This window comes from Vanacampus margaritifer, chromosome 4 (genome assembly GCF_051991255.1).
Source record: "Vanacampus margaritifer isolate UIUO_Vmar chromosome 4, RoL_Vmar_1.0, whole genome shotgun sequence".
NCBI lineage: Eukaryota > Metazoa > Chordata > Actinopteri > Syngnathiformes > Syngnathidae > Vanacampus > Vanacampus margaritifer.
In genome coordinates this window covers 31,124,273-31,148,710 of record NC_135435.1, presented here as the reverse complement: position 1 = coordinate 31,148,710, position 24,438 = coordinate 31,124,273, and the positions used below count along the sequence as shown (strand labels likewise).

At 41.0% G+C, this 24,438-nt stretch overlaps 1 protein-coding gene across 1 annotated transcript in view; it reads left to right on the top strand.

Moving 5' to 3' along the window:
* The first annotated feature begins 18,969 nt into the window (after nt 1-18,969).
* znf536 (zinc finger protein 536) overlaps nt 18,970-24,438 on the top strand; it is a 252,049-nt gene continuing 246,580 nt past the window's right edge. Inside the window, exons 1-2 of the mRNA XM_077564276.1 lie at nt 18,970-19,060; nt 23,401-23,477. The gene's annotated coding sequence lies outside the window, so the exon portion shown is untranslated. The remainder of the gene's footprint in view (nt 19,061-23,400; nt 23,478-24,438) is intronic.

The following is a 24,438-nucleotide window of genomic DNA, read 5'->3' as shown; positions in this document are numbered from 1 at the left end:
CAATTTATTGAAATGTTGGAATGAACACTTTTTTTTTTCTTTTTTTTTTGCTTTGGAAGCATGTGTGTGTGGGGGGGGTACGAGGGGGGTTTGGAGACTAGAAGTTGGAAAAGGACACGACCAACTAAGCGCAAAACGCGGCTCCATCTCGCCCAGTGTCGCCTTCAGCACGATGCGTGGTTCATTCTTTGTCATGTTTTATCGATTTTACTTTACTTTAATTCAGCCATTTTGCCGTACTTAATATATTGAAAGAAAATCACAGTCAATACATCAACAATATCTACTAGTAGTAAGAAGAGAGTCACCAGTTGGGGTAGACCGCAGTGCTTAGCCTCGCCTCTACGTCCCCCCCCCCCCCCTTTTCTTTTTTTTATGCACCACACACACACAACTGTGTATACACTGGGTGGCATCACATTCACGGTGTCGGGGTAGAGTTTGCCAGTCGGTGAGCTGGCGGACTCAGTAACAGGGTTAGTTGGCGTGACAACCGGGACCTTTCCCTGCAGGGCCTGGGGTTTGGGGGTGCCGCCCGTCCCCTGGTTCTACCCTCCCCAGTATTCTGCCCTATCACCGGGCTGGGGGTGGCGCAGCGATCCTAAATTATTATTTTTTTAAATAGAGTAGAATAATTCTTGGTACAATATATTCACAATACATATTTTTTATTTAAGCATTATGATATAGTCATTGTGCAATAGACTATATAGTGGAAGAAAAATTATTATACTTATGCAATCACTGTAAAATGATTGTGGGATGATGTAAATATTGGGAAAAAAAACATAAGGATTGTGAATAACACTAGAATGTGGTATTTTATTTGATCTGGTTTTAATGGTCATAATGGAAAAAAACATACTACAATATACCATATTTTTTTTAAGAAGAAGAAAACAGTTTTGGAGAACCTTTGCTTCTTCAGTGTCGTTCTGTATGTTTTTAAGTTGACATTTTAGATTTTGAAAGACTTTTTTTGCTTTAAATATGTGGAGGGGAAAAAAATGAGGAAAAGGGCGGTTTGAGACAGGAAGTTGGACGAGGACATGACCAAATAGGGGCAAATGGCTCCATCTGGCTTGGTGTCATTTTCAAAGATGATTTTAATTCCCACACACACACTCCCACTCTCTCTCTCACACACACACACAAAGGGTGGCGGGAAGCGCGAGACGGAAAAGTGGAATAATTAAAGTCGCCGTTTCATTTGCGGCAACACTTCAAATGAATTCCCGTAATGATCCCGAAACCTTGAAAAGGAAAAATCCAATCAAACAATATCGGCTGGGCCTCATTTTCCTCCAACCCCCATCTTCACGTGCATGCACTCCCACCCAATGTGGGGCACCGTGCACATGCTCATGAAGGGTGCGCGCGCACACACACACACACACACACACACACACACACACACACACACGATGTGGTGATGATGCAAATGATGCAGAGGAAGGTCAATTGTCACACAAAATGCCCGCTGAGGGAGGACAAAAGGAGGGTGAGGTGGTGCCTTTTTCTGCTGGCTGCACTTTGGTTCAAAAGAATGCAAGTAACACCAGGAGAGGCGACTCAAGGACCACCGTGAGAGTCGACCACAACTGGATGTGGAGGCAACTAAAAGAACACTATTGGAGTTAAAAGAGACGACCAAAGTAACATCTCAAGAATCATGAAAAATTGAAATCAGTGAGAGTCAACTTCGAGAGTCTTGGCATCCAACTTGAGGAGCAACATGAGAGTCAATTAAAGGACCGCCATGAGAAACTCCCCTTGCAGCATGTCCACCAAAACAGCACTGAGAGTGAAGACCAGAATGAGAGTCATGAATTTCAACTAACACGAGCTTCCCCAATCCTGGTCCTGGAGGCCGGACAGAGTCCTGCAGGCTTGAGATGTTTCCCTACTCCAACACACCTGATTCCTATATTCAGCTCATCAGCAAGTTCTGCAGGAGCCTGATGACGATCCTGGTGCGTTGGAGGACGGAAACATCTAAAACCTGCAGGACTCCGACCCTCGAGGACCAGGATTAGAGAAGCATGAAGTGCTGAAACGCACTGAGGGCCATCGAGATTCAACTAAAGGACCACTATGAGAATCAATCATGAATGCGAGAGTGAGTCAACCAAAACGACACCACGAGGAGCTTAAGAGTCAACTAAAGGAACACCAAGAGAGTTAACGGAGAACCACGAGAGTCACGCATGAACTACAACCATAAAAGTCAACTGCAGGACCGCTATGAGAATGATCCATGAGCGCTTGGAGAGTCCACGAAAACAACGTCATGATCGTCTTCCACCAGAACCAACTAGAAGAACACCGTGACATCAGTGGGAGTTGAACACAAAGGAAAACCATGAGACAGAAAAACCATGAGAGTCAGAACCAAGAGAACCAACTTAAGGACCACCGACCAGAGCTACGAGAGTCAACCTAAGCAACATCACGACAGTCTTACTTGCTAACTCTTTGACTGCCAGACGTTTTCAGAAAAGGGATGCCGTGGGTGCCAGCCGATTTAAGCATTTTTGACTGATCTTTCAAGGTCCACAGAAAATTATGTGTTTGGACTATGGAAACACACATACTACCAAATGAAAGATTGGACTCTCATCTTTCATCAGAAAAAAAAGTTTGTTTCTACCTTATTCCGTTTTTCAGTAATCAACAATAGAAAATGGTTAGTTCCACCTGTTTTGAAAAAAACGTATTTTAACGTCTTTGGCACTCCTCCATAGGATTTTACTAAACGTTATTTAACGTTTTTGGCAGTCAAAGAGTGAGTGTTACGAGTTCAGCATGAGAACCGCGACAGTTGAACAGGATGGAGACCCGCGAGAGGAAACCGCTTGAGCCATGAGGGCCCCGACTATGAGAGCTGCGACTCGTCAACCTAAACGCCACGAGAGTCTTAGACATGAGTCGTCTAAAAGGAACCCCGTGAGAGTCTTACGCAAAGAGTCAATTCGCACGGGAGACTTAACTATGAGAGTCAACGAAAGGCTACGCAAAGTGCCTCAGATTAACCCCAAATAAAGTTCAACTGTATCACTGCTCAAAGGTTTCAGTCAGGGGAAGGGAATGAAAGAATGAAGCCCCCCCCCCATCACGACACATATTTATGTGATACTGATGTTGCAAATGATGCATAAGAAGGTCAATTGTCGCAAAAAGCTAACTGAAAGAAGGGTGTGTGTGTGTGTGTGGGGGGGGGGGGTTCACAAGGCGGCTATTTTTCCTGGTTGCCGCTTTTTTGATTCACGAGAATAAACGAATCCGCTCCACGTTATTTCTCTCTCCAAAATAACACCCCGGGCTCATTTTTCTTGGAGGAGGCCATTGTTTGGACTTCCCTCTCATACCTTTGACCGCTGGGGGGGTAATCAGGCGTGAGCATGTCTGTGTGTGTGTGTGTGTGTGTGTGAGGGGGGGGGGGCTAGCTTACGAGTGGATGAGCAGCCGCAATGCTCAACTGACCTCTGGCTGCTGCCGCTCTTGTTGTCGAGTCTGCGGGGAGCTCAGTGACCGTGATGCCTTCAAGTGCGATGCCTTCAGGAGCACATGTTAAATGGACTGATTGACACGACGCCCTAATCTGCTCGGCGGGACGTCTGCGAACGAGGAGAAAGAAGGGGTAGAGGGCAAAATCAAAGCTCAGCGAGGTGATTTTTATTATGACGCTGATGGGAAATTCCGAGTGGATCGCACGGACAGTCGCATCGCAAATTGGGAGACTTGTAGCGTTCCGATTCAGGGAGCAAGTACGGAAGACGAGGTCAACGGACAGCGTCGGTCTTTCTGCTTGCGTCATGTTCCGAGATTAGCTCGGTGATTATACTGCCTCATTAACGTTGAATGAAAACGTAGAAAAACCTGCACTAATCGGTATACAGTATAAACACACTATTCCAATAATATTATATATTTGCGGAATATGAAGTAAGCCGATGAATCCATCTGTTTTCATCCACCTCGTGGGGCTTCCATTTTGTCCTCTACTGCCCTCTAATGTTGATTGAAATTGACAGAGATAGCAAATCCAGATCCAGAAAGTAAAAACCCTGCCACAGTTGGGCTTTAGGCCCTAGCAAGTTAACGAGCACCATGGGAGCTAGCTAGGGAGCTAGCTAGGCTAGCACCTGGGCCTAAAGCCAAATTGTGGCAGGGTTTTTACTTTCTGGACCTGAATTTGCCACCTCTGAACAATGAAGACAAAGTGACTTCTTTCTGGCTTGCATTGACAACATCATAAAACCAAATTCAGCAAAAAACAAGTATCCAGAAAAAAGTATTCATTGAGTCATCGATCACCAAATTCAAAAGTTTCACTCACTCAAATGACAACATGAAGGTAGCCCACTCATTTGAGCGCTGTTGCTAACCAAAACTGCAGCACCTAAGTAGATCATCTTAAATGTTCCGGGGACGGCGTCTTTGGTGATGATTGGTGTCCCCGCACACTCACGTGTGCCCGTGTTTTATCTTCAGCTCCACTTTCAGTTGACATTGAATCGTTTTCTCCTGCCGCATTACACCCGTGCACCTGTGCCGCTTAATGGGGTGTGTGTGTGTGTGTGTGTTGGTGGGAGAGGCAGGTGTGGGACATTAGTTATGGGGGGGGGGGGGGGGGGGGATCCTCGGACAACACTAGCACATCACTCTTGCTGTTGTTTTAACACACTTTGTGCACACACACATACACACATACACACACATCAGGGCAAAAGTGTGTTGAAGGCATGAGAAATGCACTTTATCCAAATTTTTGTCAAATAACAAGAAGCCATGACTGAAACTGAACAGGAAGTCAGCCATTTTGGTTTTGAAGGAGGCATTTTAGGCAAGTTCCTGGTATAGCTTTTTGATTGTTCGAAAGTTTTAAAACAGTAACCTACGATTACAATTACACCGATAAACATTAAATTTGGTTGGACAAAGCTATCATGATATTATAACATATCAAAACTGAACAGGAAGTCAGCCATTTTGGTTTGAAGCAGCCACTTTGGGCGACTTCCCAGGCTTGCGTTTTCATTGTTGACAATTTTCCAGCTGTAGCGCCCCCTGGAGCCAAAAGCTGTTACAAGAATTGACATAAAACTGGGAGGACATGTTTATTGTAACACGCATGAAAAAGTCTCAAAGATGCACGTACAAAATTGAACAGGAAGTCGGCCATTTCAGTTTGTGGCAGCCACTTTGGGCGAGTTCCAAGGCTTGCGTTTTCCTTGTCGACAATTCCAGTTTTACCGATCAACACGGGAATTGTGTGTACATCTGTCATATCAGGACACATGGAAAAGTCTCAAGGATGCAAAATTGGAAATAAGCCATTACGGTTTGAGGCAGCCAGTTTTGGTGGATCCAGGGTTCGTTTCTTGCTAAATTGCAAAGCATTTTTTTTTTTTTTTTTTTTTGCCAATGCCATCTCACGTGGGCAGAGGATGCCGTCAAGGAGTCACCATGAGATAGGGGCCGACGAATGCGACTAAACTGCTGAATTAATCATCTGATTGGTCACAGAGAAAAGACACCTGCGCCTCTGCGCACCTGCGCCCTCCCCCCACATGCTTACATCACATCTACCGTCCTCTGCGACTTCCCACTTGGCAGGCAGTAGTGACAACAATCCGATTAGCAGGAAAAACAATAGCTCGTTTGCGCACGTTGGCGTCCATTAAGCAGCGAGGTTATGAATGATGCGTGTTAAATAGGAAGTGCAACAGCCCCACCGCACCACAACTTAAGAAGCCCTCCCCCCGTTGGTCCGGCACTCGTCATTGTGCTGACATGGCGAGAATAATGAGCGCATTGTTGCCCTCATCATTGTCGGGAAATAGCAAGTGACGTTTCAAAGGCGAGCTGGGAACATTAAAGCAGGAAGTTACAATACAAGCGTAGAGTAAAGATACTGCAGATGTTGTATAATGTGGAAAAACGACGCCCCTAAAATCTGACAAAACTTCACAATAGCTTTTTGTTTACAAAGTGCTTACCTAGCACGCTAAGAATCTTATAGCCGTGTCACTACAAATATTCCTCAAAAAAGTTGTTTTTTTAGAAAAAAACATACAGACTGACAGTATATTGTGAATTGCTAGCTTAGCATGCTAACAAGTTTCTAAACATTGCATGTTAGCCAAAAATGCTAGCCTAACATGAATACGTTTCTAGCCATGTGACTGGAAATCCCTCAAACAAAACATTTTTAGATGGAAAATGTGAATTCAGGGGATGATTGCAAGTTAGCCAAAAGTGCTAGCCTAGCATGCAAACTAGCTTCAAACTATGTCACTGAAAATGTCTCAAAATATTTTCTTTGTATGTGCAAAACTTAAAGTGACAATGTGAGGTAGCATCACACATTTATTTTTTGTCCCCTCCCCTGTATCCCACCAACCACTTTTCCCCTTTGCTTAAAGAAAAGCAAATAAAGACATTATTCAAAACAACTTTTGCTTTTATTTATTTATTGTTGGAAAACACATTTATTTCTATTATTTATTAATGCTTGGGGGAAATAATACTTTCAAAGCTTGTTTGGTATCAGGAGAAATAAAGCAATTCCCAAACGGGGAAAAAAACAAAGAGCAAAACTTACTTTGATTATAATGTCATTATTGTTTGCTTTTCCAGTTGTGAAGAGCGGGAATTTTTTTACATTTAAAATTAAAAAATCATATTTTTGAGCAATTCATTGTATTTCAAGACCAGCTTATGTGGCTAGGCACCAGTTAGCATGCTAGGCTATGACTCTTGCATTGTCACTTGAGTTTGTTTCATAAATTTATCACACATTTCTCGTGAGATGGTCAGAATATGTTTTTGCATGTTCTCCTAGTATCTTTACCTTAACTTGCAAAGTTAAAGAGTTTATTTCTTTTTTTTAACAAATGTATTAATGAGGTACACAGTGAGATGTCTAAAAGCTTGTTAGCAAGCATGCTTGGCTAGCAACTCACCATGTCAGGAACATCTGAGTTTTTTTTTTTTTTTGTTTCTTAAAAAAAAATCATCACGGTTTAATGCTTACAGGTTGTTAGCATTCTAGGTTAGCACTTTGGGATATGTACCCTAATAGTCGAGGTTACTTCTATTTTTTGGCCGACTTTGTAGGTGGAGGCATGGAGAGTGCGCTCCGTTAGCTGCCGCCGCCGCTCGCGCACGTGAACCTTTCATGTGGCACCAAACACGACAAAGTTGAAGCGCGGCTGCATTTCAAATGCTAATGCGGCGCTAAAGTGATTAATAATTAAACAATTATGGTCATGAGTCAATAAGTTGTGCGCACGGTCGTCATTAGTCAATGGCGGCGCGTAAACAAAGATTTGACATTACCAATTCAAATGTGCAGGAAGGAAGAAAAGTGGAGCATGTTGTTGCTTTGCATCCGCTTTGTTGCCTCCGTATTTCAGTCAACATTCCCAATGTTTTTTAATGTTGAGGAGAAAGTCATCATTTGAAACCGGTTGAACTTCACAGAGCTAACGGCTATTTAGCATGCTAGGCTAGCTTTTTGGCTAACTCACAATGCCCCTCTAAATTATTTTTATGAAGAAAAAACATTTCTGAAAGTAATGGCTTATGTAATTTTATGTTTTGCTTGTTTTTTTTTGTGTGTGTTTTTTTTATTGCTGTGGGACAAGTGGTTACAGGGCTAGCAAATAGTTAGCATGTTAAGCGAGCACATATGTCGAAGTCTCAATGCCGCTCTGAATTATTTTGAAAAAGATTCTTAATTTTTTTGTTTCCTCTTTATTTGTATTTATATTTCAATCTCAATTCATTTTAAATTAATACAGTTAATTTTAAAATATCTGCTTGGATAGTGACCATATACATGATGTCTCGTCAATAACAGTTTCTTCCCGCCATCTTGTCGTGTAAGTGTTCCTGCGGCGAGCGGGAAAGATGAAGAAGAATTAAAAAAAAAGTGCAGACAAAGGAACGATAAGACACGCTATATGCGGGATAAACAGATTGACGAATGATAAATTAGCGAAAGCCGGCCTTGTTTACGGCGCTCATTTTCCCACCTGCACCTGCTCATATCCCGCTGGCCTGGAGCGCAGATCCCCCATGCAACCCCCCCCCCCCCCCCCACTCACAGCCCTCCCTACCTGCAAACACTCCCTCCATTTCTCTTCTTGACTCCCATTCCTTTCTCTTCTCCAATACCTAACAATGCTGTGAAAAATATTAATATCATAGCAGAGCACGTAATAGGGCGAGAGAGAGGTACTAGTACAAGTGCTGTGAGTAGCAATAGATGTAACACTATTACCGCTTCTCGTAATACTACAGGTTAGTAGTAGTTGAGTAGAAGCACTAGTACTATAAAGTTGTGTTTGATTTTGTCGAAGTCTCGTGAGTGGCAATGCTGGTAGCAGCAGTAGCACAAAAATGAGTAAAGTCGTTGAGCGGGTAAAAGTAGTACTACTAGTGAGTAGAAGTATTTTTTTGTAGTGCTGGTATAGTGAAGTTAGTTGTACTAGTCAGTTTGTTGTCATCATTATTATTAGTACAGTAGTAAAGTAGTAGTAATAGTCGTTCTTTAGTATTACAAGTATTAGTAGCATTAGTACTGCTTGGGAGGGCAATTCTAGTGAGTAATAATACTAGTATTTATAAAAGTTCTAGTAATAGTAAAATGATTATTACTAGTAAGGAGTGTTAGTAGTATTAGACCTTGTAGTAGCCAGTAATTGTTATAGAGAGGAGTGTTTATTTGGAGTACTAAGTTTAGTAGTACAAGTATGGTAATTAGTGGTAATATTAGTAGTAGTGAGTAGTAGTAATAATCAGTAGTCGGTGTAGTAAGAGTAGCAGTGCTAAAAAAGTAGTTATTGTTATTGCAGTAGTAGTAGAAGGAGGAGCACACATCAGTAGAATTGTAGCAATACTGTAATCGTTCCAGTAGTACTAATAGTAGTACAAGTACATTTACTAGAGAGGAAACGTAGTAGTGGTACTGCAAGTGAGTAGTCCGTGTGAGTACTTTTATGCTATATTAGTATTATTATTATTATTATCATTATTATTATTATTATTGTGGACCCCCGCATACTCCTTTGGTAGATTTGATAGTAGACGGTATTTGTGATCATTTAGCATTAGCATTAGCCTTTATTTTTCCCACTGATCTCCTTGATTTTCTCCCTCCCGCCCCCCAACTCTCTTTTCGCTGCGTTCCCACCTCGGGTGTTCCTCCAGCGATGTTGCTGTTCACATTTGGGACGCCAATAAAAGAGCTCATTTGAATATTAATTACAATCCAGAAAGTGATTGGACGCTGGTAAAAGTGCTCTGAAGGTGCCGCCAGTCAATATGTGAAGACATGGGGGAGGTGGTGGGATTCACAAGGTGGGAAGGGGGGGGGGCCTTGGGGGTCTGCACCGTACGAGTGTTTACACAGCAAATGATAAGAATATAGAGACAGCGTGTCTGCTTAATAAGTGCTAATCACTTGCTCTCATTTCATTCGGTTGCTATGGTAAACAAGTGACACTTGAGGCTCAAGTGCGCAGGCACACACACACACACACACAAGTTTGTTTTACTATCTTTGTGGGGCCATCTCATCGGCTTCAAAAGTCCTGATTGCGTCAAGCCTAACACGCACACTCAAACACATGCACACAAACCCCTCGTCCTTAGGTAGTTCCTAGATACAGTTTCTAGTCATGTACCAAAGTTCTTAGTTTCGGGTTAAAGTACCTAATTTATTGTAAATTAGTCCAACTGAGTAGTTGTAGTGAGTATCATCATTAGCGAAAGGCTGAATGCACTTGTAGTAGCTATAGTAGTATCAAAAATAGTAATAGTAGTTTCACTATTCAATAGCTGTAATAAAACTGCAGTGTTACTAGCAGTGTTGTTAGCATTAGCATGAGAGCAGTGTTGTTAGCATTAGCATGGAACGGGTGTAACAAAGGTTGCCAATGTTGCTGTTTTTACTTGCCAAGCGTGTATAAATGACATCATTCAGAGACTTTGCACATTTCCAGCTGACACAGAAAAAAAGTCAAAAAAAGACATTTCCGCACTCATTTGCATATTGATAGAAGTCAATATTCCGTTGACGCCACATGACCCGGAAGGCTAACCCCCCCCCACCCCACGGCGCGCAGTCCACCAATAAAAGCACCCGTTAACGAAAAGAGCATGCGGTGATTGGGGTTAGCGTTAGCGCTGAAGGACACAAAGAGCGTTACGGCTGCTTTGCGACTGCATTTGTGCGCTATATATAAAATATGTAAATGTGACAGTCACACGCCAGGATGGAAGATGACAGCTGAATTATAGCCGCCGCCGCGCAATCCATCAGGCTTTTTTGTTTTTTACCACCGCCGCCGCGTCTTTAAGAGGCGACAAAGGCCTTTAATCACAGTCTCAAGGTTGTTGGCGTTAGCATTGTATTCCTTTAATAGTTTCCGCGCCGCCGTTAATGACACATTCCTATGTAAATACCCGCTCCCCCCCCCCCCGAGCAGCATTAAAATATTTTAGGGTCCAGTAGATACGCAGACACTTGGATTATTTTTTATTTTTTTTCTCGAGGGGGGTGGGGGCTTCTATCATTAGTTCCTAGGTAGAGTTTCATTGTACCATTCCTGGATACAGTTCCTAGACACAGTTCCTAGTTCTGGAGTAAAGTACTGGTGAAGTTACCAGATGTGGAAAATCCAGGCCCAGGAAGTAAAAACCCTGCCACAGTTTGGCTTTAGCCCCAGATGCTAGCTAGCTAGCTCCCTAGTTAGCTCCTATGGTGCTTGTTTACCTGCTAAAGAGCTAATTAGCTAGCATCTGGGGCTAAAGCCAAGCTGTGGCAGGGTTTTTATTTTCTGGGCCTGGATTTGCCACCTCTGGAAGTTACTAGTTGTTGGGTAAAATTAATAAAAGTAGTCAGAGATATAAAATTTAAAAAAAAGCTTCTAGTTTCAATACAAAAGTCCAAGGTAAAGTTCCTATTTGTGGAGTAAAATTCACAGGGGATAATTTCTAGTTCCGGGGTAAAGTTCCTGGTTCTTAAGAAAAGATCATAGATAAAGTTGCTAGTTCTGTGATGAAGTTATTATATTTAGTTTCTAGTAAATGTACAAAGTTTCAGTTCCTAATTCCAGATAAAAGTGACTAATTCCAGGGTGAAGTTTCTAGTTCTGGGGTTAAGTTCCTAGGTTCAAGTTTTACTTCCAAAGTAGATTTCCAATGTAGTAAAGTGCCTACGGTTGCAAACTCTGGGGTAAAGTACCTTGTTGCAGTTATTAGTTCCGGGGTAAAGTTACTAGTTCTGAGGAAAAAGTTACTATTAACAAGATAACGACTTCCTTCTTCCAGGTTTTACTATACTGTTATTTGAATCGGTATGTGGTAGTATTACCATCAGTCAGTAATCGTATTATTGGTAGTTGTAATATTGACATATTTTAAAGCACCAAATTCCTCTACCAGTCTGAGCGGCACATTGGTATGTAAACATCAGAGCGCTCCCTCCCTCGTTCCCGGCGGCCATCAAAACATTTTAAGGTCCAATGAATCCGCCACCACTGCACGCGCACACACTCACGCGCACACTTGTCTTTTTTACTCGCGCTGATGCAATAAAAAGCGATTGATTAATGGAGACTTTAAGGAAGTGATGCGAGGCGCCGATACAAATAACTCACGCACGCACACACCAGCGGCCCTTTGGCATCCATTCATCAGATGCCATTTAAAGAAAATGAAAGTGCATATTTTCATCCGGCACGCGCTACCGCATTAGCATCAGAGGCTGCCGTATCTTTAAGTACACGCCGCCCGTCAAATTGCTTCATCGACGAGAAATGTTGAAAATACACAAAAAGTGCAACATGCCGCTTTTTTTTCTTGCGTATCAAGCATGTCATTGTAGCGTTGAAAATCAATTCTGTTCTTATTTGTGAATATACGAACGTTTTCCTTCAAAACCCTGTTTCTCTTGACACCGTCATGTTGTAAAATTCCATTTGTTAACATCTAGCACTTGAGTACTAGTCGTGCACGTGATGTCAACAAGTGCACACTTGCAACTGTTTAACACTCAGGGAGCAGCAACACATACAAAGCGAGTATACAAGAATACAAACATGAAGTTGTCCTACTTCATGCAAGAGTGGGAAAAACATTTTTAGTAAGACAAAGTCATTCGGCTTTTGTCAAATGACAAATTGTATGATTCCTCCAGAGGCAAAGAATAAAGGAAGTAGAGTGTATTGTACTAAAACGTGCCTGTTTCTAAAAATGCTTTGTTTTCTTTGGTCCTTCCTCGGGTCTCCTGACGGCCTCACGACTCTGGCTGGAAGTGTTCGGTTTAGGTGAACGGTATGGGATTTTTTAAATAGGTTTGAGGTGAACTAATGAATACACACACACTCGCACGCACGCACATACACATGCTCACCAAAAAAAAAAAAAAAAAAAAGGAGAGCAATGATGATATGTCAAATCGGTAAAGTTACCGAATGAACAATACTGAGCTCTCCAGAAAACAGAAAAAAAGAAAGAAAAAAAAGACAAATTGTATGATTCCTTCAGAGGCAAAGAATAAAGGAGTGCATTGTACTAAAACGTGCCTGTTTCTAAAAATGCTGAGTGACTTTCCGAACTCTCCTTAACAGTATTGAACCGCATGTACGACTACTACGAGAAGGCGAACGGATTTGCCGTTGACATTTAGCCACAAACGGCGCCGCTCAGCCGGGTGGCGCATCCGCTTTTGTCACTTCTTCAACTTTGAAGTTGAAATCTTCCCGGTGGTCCCTTTGCGCGCGTAAAGCAGCCCGGCGCAGATGGAACGCCGTCCAACTTGGGCGGTGGCCCCGGGCCACATGGCGGGAGTGGCGCTCGTTTCCACGCCGCCTCTCTTATCAGCGCCGCCAGCCCGGTAAGCTCGGATTAACATCTCCGCATCGGGCCGGACGCGCCGCGATAGGACGGATCCGCGGCGGACGCAACATTTACTTCCTGGGGGAAAAAAGTTTTGCGGCGGTCCGGTGAGGAGAACCATCAAGAAAGATGACGGCGCTTTTGCGATTGTCCCCTTTTGGATCGGACGCTTTGCGATCGGACTCCTCCTTTGAAGGAAGCCAGGCGGTCCCGTCGGTGGTGGGATCAGATTCTATTGACGTTCTGGCTGCCAGCGACACAGGCGGCGCCGGCCAAGTGCACAAAAGAAGATCCACATTGGAAAATCCGGCTAATCCCTGATTGAAAGTTCATGCGTTGGCTGGGATCTTTAAGCTCTGGCACGTTTTCCCCAGGAAAGTCCGTTCCAAGGGAAAACACAGGCGACGGCAAGCAGGATCTTTCCACCCCTATCGCCGACGTGCACCCTCGTGTGTTCAGGTGAGCCAACGATCGGGCTCCCAAGGTGGGGAAGAGCTGCTTTTCTTCTTCTTGGTTCCTTCTGAGACTTGTAGCAGGGGTGCCGCGAATTGCGGGAGTGGCGGCGCCGATGGCAGATGGCGGGCCAGCTTGCCTTCCGAGCAAGAGCTCCTCCACAGCTTAAAGTTCAGCTCCACGCTTGCCGCCGTTCTCCCGCTCAAACTTTTGGCCGCAACTTTTCCCGCCTGGCGAGCGGTTATCAGTCATGCCGCATGCGAGGGGCCTGGCGGGGAGGGGGGCAGATCTCGGAGAGCGGGGAAGAGACCTGGGAAAGGGATGTCGGGATAAAATGCCGGAATTGCCTTTGATCAGTCGGGACCTTCGGTTTGAGGTCCGTCTCGATATCAGTTCAGTATCATCAGTGTCAGAACGAGAGCGCTTCGGTCATGGTCCATGTTTCGATTTGTATTTGGTTTTGTTTCATGTTCATTAGGGATAGACCGATTATCGGACGGGCCGATTATCGGTGCTGATATTTGGCATTTTGACAAATATTGTCATCGGCCATTTTATGAATCTGAAGCGAGTATCTCACTGAGCGGTGAATGCTTGCGAACGTAGCGAATTTGTGGTTTCCATCAGGATTTGTAAGATGTCGCAAACACATTTCCAACATATTCAGACAATTTTTCACCTTTTACGAACCCTGACGAAAATCCCACATTAGCTACATACGCATTTCGCATGCATTTGTCGCTCAATGAGATACAGGAAACTTTTCATTCATGGATTTATTTAAATGTCCACTTTTATTAAAACAAATTATGATAATTATGCTGACACTGGGAACTCCCTACACTTTTTTTCTGTTTTATGAAATTATTTCTGTTGTTTGGCATTTTTTTCTGTCAGACAAATATATTTTAAAAATACAAGACAAATAGTCAGAGAAACAGATAAACATATTTCAAAACATCTATTTTTTTTAAATAAAAAATATTTTGCATCAAGTGTATCAAGAGAGCCATTTTCAGTATTATTAATATTGTCTGGCGCATATCAGTGGCGAAGCTACAATTTCAGCAGAGTCATTATCATCATCACTCGTAGCGTACCGTCAATATCATCAAAGTTAGTAACTAGTCCTCAGTATTCGAGTATTTCAAGTATCTCTCTAATATTATCAATACCAATCGAGCATTTCCTGTATCAGCAATATTGGTAAATTGTATCCGTATCAGAGCATTGTCAATATCAGTAGAATATAAACTGGACCATAAGTAGACCCGGTGAGTATTATCCTTTATATCAGTAGTTTGCTGAGGATGAGTGTCAAGTGTCATCGGTTTCACTTGAGTATCGTTTTCAACAGTATGTCAAGGATGAGTATAAAGTGTCATCGGTAATTCCGTATCCGGAGATGATCGTCAGTATCAATCGTATGCTGAGTGCGATTGTGTTGGAGTCCACTTGAGTTTTGCAAACGTGAAACAGCGGCTCCTTCAATTCTCCAAAAAGTCCAAAGCAATTATTGGCACTTAGCCAGCGCGAACGCTCAGGATGGATGTCTTGCGGCGGGCGACGACCCCGACGGCTTGCCGAGTGGGCGTCAACAATGTGGAGCTAATGGCCGCCTCCATCAGCGCCGCTCTTGCCGGAGACCTCTTCACGGGAGCGGCCCGCGCACTTGACCCACTTGAACCTTGGCGAGTCATCGCGTGATAGCCGACGCTCCCCGTTGTCGGCGGCTCGCTTCTCTTTTCTTCTCTTCTCTTTTTCTGACTCCACGACATCACAGATGTCATTCGGCGCCGAGTTTTGCATTGGAACGTGATGGTTGTTGTTTGGGCTGACACTGACTGGTGACCAGTCAATTGTTTGTCCAGACCAGTCCAGAAGACAAGAAATTGCCTTTGCCAGGTAGGAAATGTGACCAGCATTTTCTTCTGCAGTTTGGATTTTTACACCCATTCATGTCATCAATCACAGTTTTAGGATTTCTTATTGATAATTACAAATATCTTGTATTACTTAATGACCTACATTTTGACAATCTCCAAATAAAGGTGACTATTGCAAACGTTTACAGAATATTTGTATATTTCTTTTTGTTGACATCATTTAATTAAGCCCATCAGCGCTTTAAACATACATGTTTTGTTTCTTCACCGCAGGGTGAAAGTGGGGACAAAATCCCTTTAAGCAGATTGTGTTTCCTAAGTCTCTTTTTGTGAATAATATAAATAATAATGATAATAAAAGTATATTTGAGCTGTTTTCCAGAATGTGAGGGAGAAGGTTTGTCATTGTGGCGAGCAGAGAATTAACACTCACCTTGACCTGCGTCTCACACTCTCAATTACGCATCAAATTCTAATTATATGGAGAGATTATAAGGTTTTTAAATATGATTGCAGCATTTAATACACTTTAAAAGTTGTACGCTAGACTGCACTCAACGTGTGTGTATGTGCGCGTGTGTTTTTTTAAATGGCGTTCCTAATTAAAGCTTAGGGAGGATTTGTCCTCATGTCCTCATTCTCATTTTCATAAAACATGTGTGAAATATTCATACGTTTAACACGTGCTATCACTTTTCTTTACTGCTGGTTGCTTTCATCTTCGTGTCAGACGCTCGCACAGTCGGACGTCAATAATCAATCATGCGCGGACAATATGTTAAAAAAAAAAAATTAGTGCAAAGTGTTAATGTCAAGATCACACTTTCTGTGTATTTTTTTTTCTCTTGCTGCTAAATATTTTATGGGGCGTTTGTTTGACAATCAAGCGAAAAATAAAAAGCCAATCGGAAAACCAGAAGAACGTCATTCGCCAGAATAGCAACAAAAGTGTTTTCAGTATTAGTTGAATTATCTGTATCATCTGTGTCATGAGTATCGTCAATATCAGTAGAGCATCAATCGAGTATAATCAGTATCTGTAGCATAGCATCAGTATCAGTAGAGCACGATCATCATGAGTTGAGTAGCAATAAAAAAAATCATCAGTATTTACTGTGAATCGAGTGCCAGTATCGAAGAGCATCATCAGTTTCACAACTCTACATTTGATTTCAGCTCAGATAAAGTATCCTCCTTGTTAGGTTGGTGCTGCTGTTTTGATTAGCATGCAAGTTCAAACGAGATCAAGAGTTAACTCGTTCATTGTGCGGTCATGAACAATAGCAGCTATGACTTGACATAATCGTGATTGAGTTCACTTTTTTCCCCTTTACAGCAAAGAGTGAGGCTTATTTGAGGGAGGCGGCCCACCTACACACACACACACACACACGCGCGCAAACACACACACATTGGGACTTAATTCCTGCCTTTTCCCCGCCGCCTATCATCTTTCCCTGCCATCCTTACAAAAGAAAATGGCTTTGGCTGAATTTGACGCTGCTGCCTCTTCTTGTGCCAAGCTGATTTGACCATAGCAGAAGAACACGGCGCACCCACAAATGCTCTTTTTGATGCACGTTGGCACGTGGGCCCCAGTAGCGCCCTCACCCTCGTCCTCCTCCTCTTCCTCATCCCAAGTATTCCCGGGCATGGCGACGGCGTGAGAGGAACACAGCTCAGAGGAGATCTTCTGTGCCGTAATTCCGACAAGGCCCGGGGAAGGCTCTTGATGTGATCGTCTGCGCGCGCGTGTCTGTGTGTGTGTGCCAACACACACAAAAACACGGTTAGGTTTCAACTCTGCCATCCTTCCATCTTGACTGACGTCGAAACACACCATTGACGCATTTCTTTTGAAGTGCATTGTGTATTTTGACCTCTACATGTTTAGCAATAGAGCATCTGTTGAAAGCGGAGGTCATTTTTTTGGATTGAGTCACATAGTTGTCATTGGCGATACCAAGAAGGACACAAAAAGTAACTGATTGACTGACTGACTTGGCGAGCGGCTGAACCAAGCCAAAACTTGCTGACTTATTCACTGACACATTTCTTCATTTATTGATGAAACACTGACTGAAACACTTTTTAGCTGGCTGGCTCACTGACTGACTAGCTAACTGACTGATTGACATATACTCTAACCAATGAAAAAACCTGAAAAACAAACTAATTAACTGACTAACTGACTAGCGAGCTGATAACTCACTGACAAAAAAACAGACTGACTAACTTACCAATTAAATAACTGACTGACTACCCAACAAACTAAACAATTAATGAACAGACTAGCTAATGAGCAAACTGACTGACTGGCAAGCTAGCTAGCTAGCTAGCGTATGAAGCAACTAAGTAGCTAAATGACTGACGGACCGATTCAGGAACTGACTGACTGATGGACTAGCAAACTGACTGACACAATTACTAACCAACGAACAAACCAAATAAATGCCAACAAGCCAACTAACTGACTAACTCTTAATGTAACAATTGGCAGTCTGACAAGCTAACTGACTGCCAAACTAAGCGACCAGTAATGAATGCGCTAACTGAATAAGTGACTGAATTGCTTGCTGACTAAGTAATTCACTGACTGAGTGAGAAACTAACCGGCAAACAAAATGACTGATTCACGTGCTAACTAACTAACTAACCAACTAACCGTGTCGTTATATGACAAAATGTGGTATCCATGACCATCATCGCCAGTATCCCTGATACCAATAAGATACTTTTTGATAAATAAGGTTGATGCTTCATCAAATTTCTAAAATTGCCTGTAAGTAGCTTTTACCGAGGTTAGTATTGTCACTACTTATCCACCCACTACCAGATGTAACATCTGGCTAGTTCGTTTTATAAAATCTGCCAAGTGGGAATTAAATAAGTAACAAAATAAATACCACCAGAATGAAAAAAACTAAACAAAGAAACAACAGAACAAAATGTTGCATGTATATTATGTAAATATTTAGCCAGAAATCCAATGCATACAGAATATTTTCCCATTTTTATATTAAAAATATGATTGTGAATGTACCATTGTAAAATGCACCCAATTAAAGGTGGACGTGATAGTATGTTGCACTCTTCATTGGTTTATTTATTTATCTTTAATTGAAGAAGATTGTTGTTTTCTTCATGTATTGTGCATGTGTTAATTGTGCAAAATGCCCTGCATGCTTGTCATTGTGAACCAAATGAATTCCATCGACAGTCAGAGGGAATCTCATGCAAAGTTTCTCAATTGCAACGTATAAGTAAGTCGTGTTTGAGGTCACGGCAAGAGAAGGCTGTTTTCAACACCATCGGGAAAGTGGAAAATCTCCCACTCACAGCTTCGAAACACACAATTATGTCCTATTATGTCATTATATCATATGATATATTTGTATGGTTCATAAGTGAGGCTCTGTAACTGTAGTTAGCATTTATTTCTAGTATTAATAATGTGTCGTTTATGTATTGAAAAAACCCATCTAATTCTATATTTTTTTTAATGTTTTACTAGAAATAGCAACAAATACTCAAAATTGACAATATAAACTTGTAAATGTAAAACAAAAACAACTCAATCACAGCAACAATGCATTTTATGATCAAAATTCAATGCTTGAAATGTTTTATTTTTAAAGCTTTTATTTTGCAGTGCAGTTATCGGCAGGCAGGAAGTGAGGGGGTGTGGCTACCATGATGATAAATGGAGGCAATGGGAGGCAGGAAGTGGAGTTTTGTCCACTGCACAATTGTGAGACACAAACATGATGTTTTGGTGGAATAAAAATTCAATATTGATTCTACATTTGGTGAGTATGTTTTTTTGTGGAATTAAAGTGCTTATCAATTAATTATTATTTAGTTTACGACTGGCTTTAAATTGATTGAATACCTTTAAGAAAGTAAAGGAAAAAAGTTTAGCAAGTTGGCTAGCTTACAGAAGCTAACAGGTGTCCACCATTTTTGTATTCCATGCCCCCAACAAACGTACTGTACAGTGTATGTAGGATTGGCAACTATTTGGGCTACTGCAGTAGCCATCGAGCGTAGATGCTGAACTGGGAATAATATTTCACAAATAAAACAACATTTGGGGCTTTCCCCCCCACTTGTGCTGCGTTGATAGCACACATTTAGCGTTGACAGAAAAGTAAGTCTCATGGGAATTGGTTGAGAAATGAGCAAGTGCATCTTAATTTAAATGTAAATTTGTTGAAGGGAATGTTGTCTCCCAACATGGCCGCCACGTAGTCACATTGGTTGGCATATCTCGAGTTATATATGTGGTTGTAGCATCCATCTAGCTAGCCGAGGCTGTTGGGCTTGAAATAAGAAATGAGCACAACTGTTAGTTAAGACAATAAAGCTCAAACTGCGTAAATATTTCAGAATGAACTCTTCAGTTCCATCTATGTATTATTCTCGTTATCATTTTAAATGTGTCTAGCTTTCTAGTTTGATCGGTATTTAACTCTGTGGCTACGTGAAGCCATGATTGTTTGGGCCTTGGAATACAAAATGGTGGACACCTGTTAGGCAACAAGCTAACACAATTACACAAACACTTCTGAAAGAGTTTTAATGAAACATTATAAATGCAAGCAATGTTATACATGCATCACCTATCAATCAAACCAGAATGTTATCCAACTGTCTGTCGGGTTGGATAGCGAAAGAATCGTAGGAAACCTGAGGAAATGTCTTTTTGTCCTTTTATCTGTTTGCATATTTGTTTCAGTCCTAACTAGCTAGATACATTATCTAGCTAAATACTGTAGTTCATACAATTCATATACTTTACATGTACATGTTTGTAGCTACATTATCTAGTTACATAGTTAGTAATGGATGATTGGTTTGATTGAAAACAATCCAAAACTTTCCTAAGAATGATAGCTTGTTTGCTAATCGATTTGTGATTAGCTGTATAGCTCGATAGGAACAACGGACACCTATTTTACTAGCAAACTCGATAGTCAGGTGGCTATGTAATTAGATTGAAGTGATGGGTTTGATTGGAAATCTTTAAGAACTTCAGTGAGTGTGATATTTTGTTTGCTAATTAGTTTGTGCTAACTAGCTCGCTAGGACAAAAGAGTGTTCATATAGCACATCACGAGGTCGACTTTCTAATGACTTGTTGATGAGTTGCTCATCAAAGCACAACACTGACAATCAAGGACATTTTCTGAGGATTCAAACGTGTACTTTGACGACTGCACAAATGGAAAAAGTGGCTGTTTTTTTTTTTTTTTTTTTTTTTGTTCCCCTTTCCTTCCGTCCGACCTGATGAAGAAGACGCCGAAGACTGACTGACGAGTGAACGCATGCGAGGAAGAGCTCTCATTAATATTACACAGACTCTTCTTTGACTTGATTTCCTTTCTCCGTCTGAGCGTCGCAGGCGGCGCGAATTAAGGTGTGCAAATCACATTTTAGGCTTCAGTGTACAAAGAAGCACAGAATTGTTTTAACCTTCCCTCCTCCTCTCTCCTCGGCTGCATATGAATATGGGCGCGCATAAATATATGTATATGTACACAGGCCTTTTATCTGGATGAATTATTTCAGGAGTTGACGTGTTTGTGCAAAAAAGATTCAGTTCAATAATTTAAAAGTTGATTCATTGCGTGCTGCCGCCACATTGCAATCGGTAAAAATTCACATATATTAGCATGTTAGCAACTTAGCTCACCTCTTCTTGAGGGACAACATAGGCATAATATAGTCGTTTTTATTCAAGGTATCAAAAAAAATACTAATTTATCATGTAATTGCATGTTTTATTAGTAAAATACTATGACTATATTGTCTAAAAGTTACTATTGTTGTTGTTGTTGGAATAATTATAATTTATTGTCATTAAATATTGAAACTTTGTTCTCATAAAATTACAAATTTATTTCTGGTAAAATATGACTACTCATAAGAAGGTGAAAATGAGTCCTGTCACTTTTGAATCTTTTTTTAGAATTGATTAATCTATTGGTTATTCAATCGATTAATTGGATTCATTTGGATTTTGTATTAAAGTGAATTACAATTTTTTTTAAATACTGTCTCATGACTTTGTTGTAAAAGTAGGAGTTAAACTTTGTCTAAATGACCTTTTTAATATGGTAAAATTATGAATATTTCAAACATGTTTTTCCCTCCTCATGCTAGTTTACTTCATTCTCATTCTTCCTGAATAGGAATACTTTATTCCCCTCGCAATGTTCCCTCCTTATTCTGGAAAACAACAGATTCAGAACATCTGACATCTCATTCTCATAATGATGAAGGTGTTTTTCCTTTGGTAAAGTTTTAACTTATTGTTGATTTATTTTTATTATTTTTTCACGAGCCTAAGTTTGACCACAATTTTTTTCCCAAAGAGAATTATACATTGTGTATTTATTCATGCTAACATATAATAGGAAATGACATCCACTCCAGGCATGCTGGATGTATTATTCTAATGTTTGAAGCGACATATATGAAATCACAAATGATGTATCGACATTCAACATGAGGACAAAGACAATACCAATAATCACTGGCATATATTCTTTATCCTCTGTGAAGACAACCACCATTACTAAGGCTTACTTACCAAGCAGTTTTGACTGCCTTTTTTTTTCCCTTGATGGACTTGCGTGTAAAAGGTGTTTAAAGGCTTTTATTTATCTCAGGCTTTAATTTAGTCTTTAGAGGCGAGTGTGTATATCAGCAGCGTGGTCAGCGGCCCTGGCATGAAATATTCATGAAAGATATGCACAATTTATGAAAGCTTATTATTGTAAAATTGCTGATCCACTGCTGGGACGCAGCTACAGGCAAACAATGATGCTTTTTTTTCCTCCCGCTTTGTCTTATGATGATGATGATGATGATGATGATGCAGAGGGAAAACAGTAAGGTGGGTGTGTGGGGGGGATTCCTGCATATTTTAATGTTAATATCATAACGTGGAAGGTTATTATTATGTATGGAAAAACAGCAACGCTTCAAATGGAAAATGGTAAATTTGAAAGGGATGCTTAAATGACCTGTAGAAATATAAAAGTATAATAATATTCAATATGATGATTATAGATATAGTGTGTGTAAGATGTGTGTGTGTGTGTGAGAGATCTTAATGTTTATGAAAAGGATACATTTCCTTTCTCGTAATAATCCAACTTTATCATTTTAAAATTTAAAATTGTATTTTTGTTTTGTTTGCCATGTAAAACAATATTTTGATTGTTTAACATTTTTCTAGTATAAAGATTAAAATAGTTTTCATTGCATTGTGACTATTGTCATAAAACGACGGTTTTGTTTGCTTTTAAAGTTTTAACTGTAGATTTTCTAGATATTTTTATGACTGCCTTACATTAAAGTTGACTATGGTCGGACCAACTTTTTCTATATTTTTATAATTTGTAAAATTTAAAATTAGATACCTTTACGTTCCCCATGGTAAAAGACACAAGAACTGAAATCAAACTGAATATGGATTTTGTTTGTTTCTTGACATTTAATGTATTTTTTTCTGATAAAATGAAGACTTCATTCTCTTACAATTCTGATGATTTTATTTCTCATATTACTACTGCATATTTTAATGTTAATACCATAACATGCAAGCTTATTATTATGCATGGAAAAAGAGCTTCAAATGGAGGACAGTGTCAAATTTGAAGATGATGGTTAAATGGCCTCTAGAAATGTGTATATATATTAATATCTATAGCTGAATATTGATATATGTGTGTGTGTGCGCGTGGGAGCTCTTGGTGTTTATGGGATGGAACTAATGGTGTTGGGGTCGGGATATTCTGCCTTCTCCACGGGAAATCGCCTTCCATTGGGCCCGCGTGCGCGATGAGCTGGGTCGCTGATGGGGTTGGGGTCAAGGGTTAAGAGCTGGTTATTTTTAAGAAGGACACGAATGGGGTGTGGACACTGATTGCCTGGCCGAGCGGCGTAATTAGCAATTAGCGGCTAAATACGCCGTTTGGCGCGAGGCCCATTTAGCCGCTAATGCTCATCATTTAGGACACGATGGAGGGAGAAGATGAAGATCGCTCCGTGTCACATTGTTTCCCCATAAAACACACACACACACACACACTGCAGCATTTCTTTTTACTTACTGCAACTTTCTTCTTTCTTCCTTTAGGAAGAGATCGGCTTCCCTGTGCTAGCAACATGCTAGCAACAACCACCATGAGGAATGTTTTGGCCCAACACTGTCCGGTAAGAATTTGTCTTATTAATGAACACGCTTTTGTGTCAAAGCCTGACCCTGGTTGGAAAGTCGAACCTTTACTTTCAACTCAACCTTCAAATCCTAACTCTTGTTTGAAAAACTCTTAGCCGACTCCTGCCTTGAAATTGTAACCCAGGATTGAGTCCCTACTTTTAAACCCTGAGCTTTTTTTGAACCCCTACTTTGATATCCTAAACCTGGCTTTTGAAACCCTAACACTGCACTTTTTTCCGCTGGTTTTACTTTTATTTGAACCCTTACCCTAATTTGATAGTTGTAAACCCCAATTTGAAATTGTGAGCCTGCTGTCCATTCCTAATTTGAACCTCAAACTTATTCAGAAACCATAATCCTTAAAAAATAATAATATACAAATAAAATAAGAATTGTTTTTTTTGGGGGGGGGGGGGCACAATGTGATCATTAGCATCCACTTCCCATCATCGGAGCTAAAGGTGGGCTACCTGACAGGTGTATGGTGCACGCAAAACAACAAGAACAAAAAAAAAGAGCAAAACAAGAAAGAGGACACAAACAACGGGAATGTTTATCCCGGCCGTGACTTCCCGACATCAAGCGATTGGAACGCGCTGTGACAGGCGTGAGTGGCCAGACGACATTCACCAAATGAAACCGCAGCGCTCGCGTCTCATCAATAAGTCAGACACAAAAAACAAAAAGCCATGGCATGAATATCACCGTGTGTGTGTGTGCTATTGTCTCCTTTTGGGACTAATGAGTTGTCGTTTTACTGCTGTTCGCCTTTCTTGCAATTTCTTGGCTCTTCAAACCTAACAAACAAATGATGTCCACATACAAAAAAACTATACATGTATGTAAAAAAACAAACAAAAAATGATATATGCATGTATGGGGGAGGGGCTAATGGTCTTCAGAAATGGTAAACAGCCATACTCTTATGATTCCCTTTCCCTTCCATCTATGCAT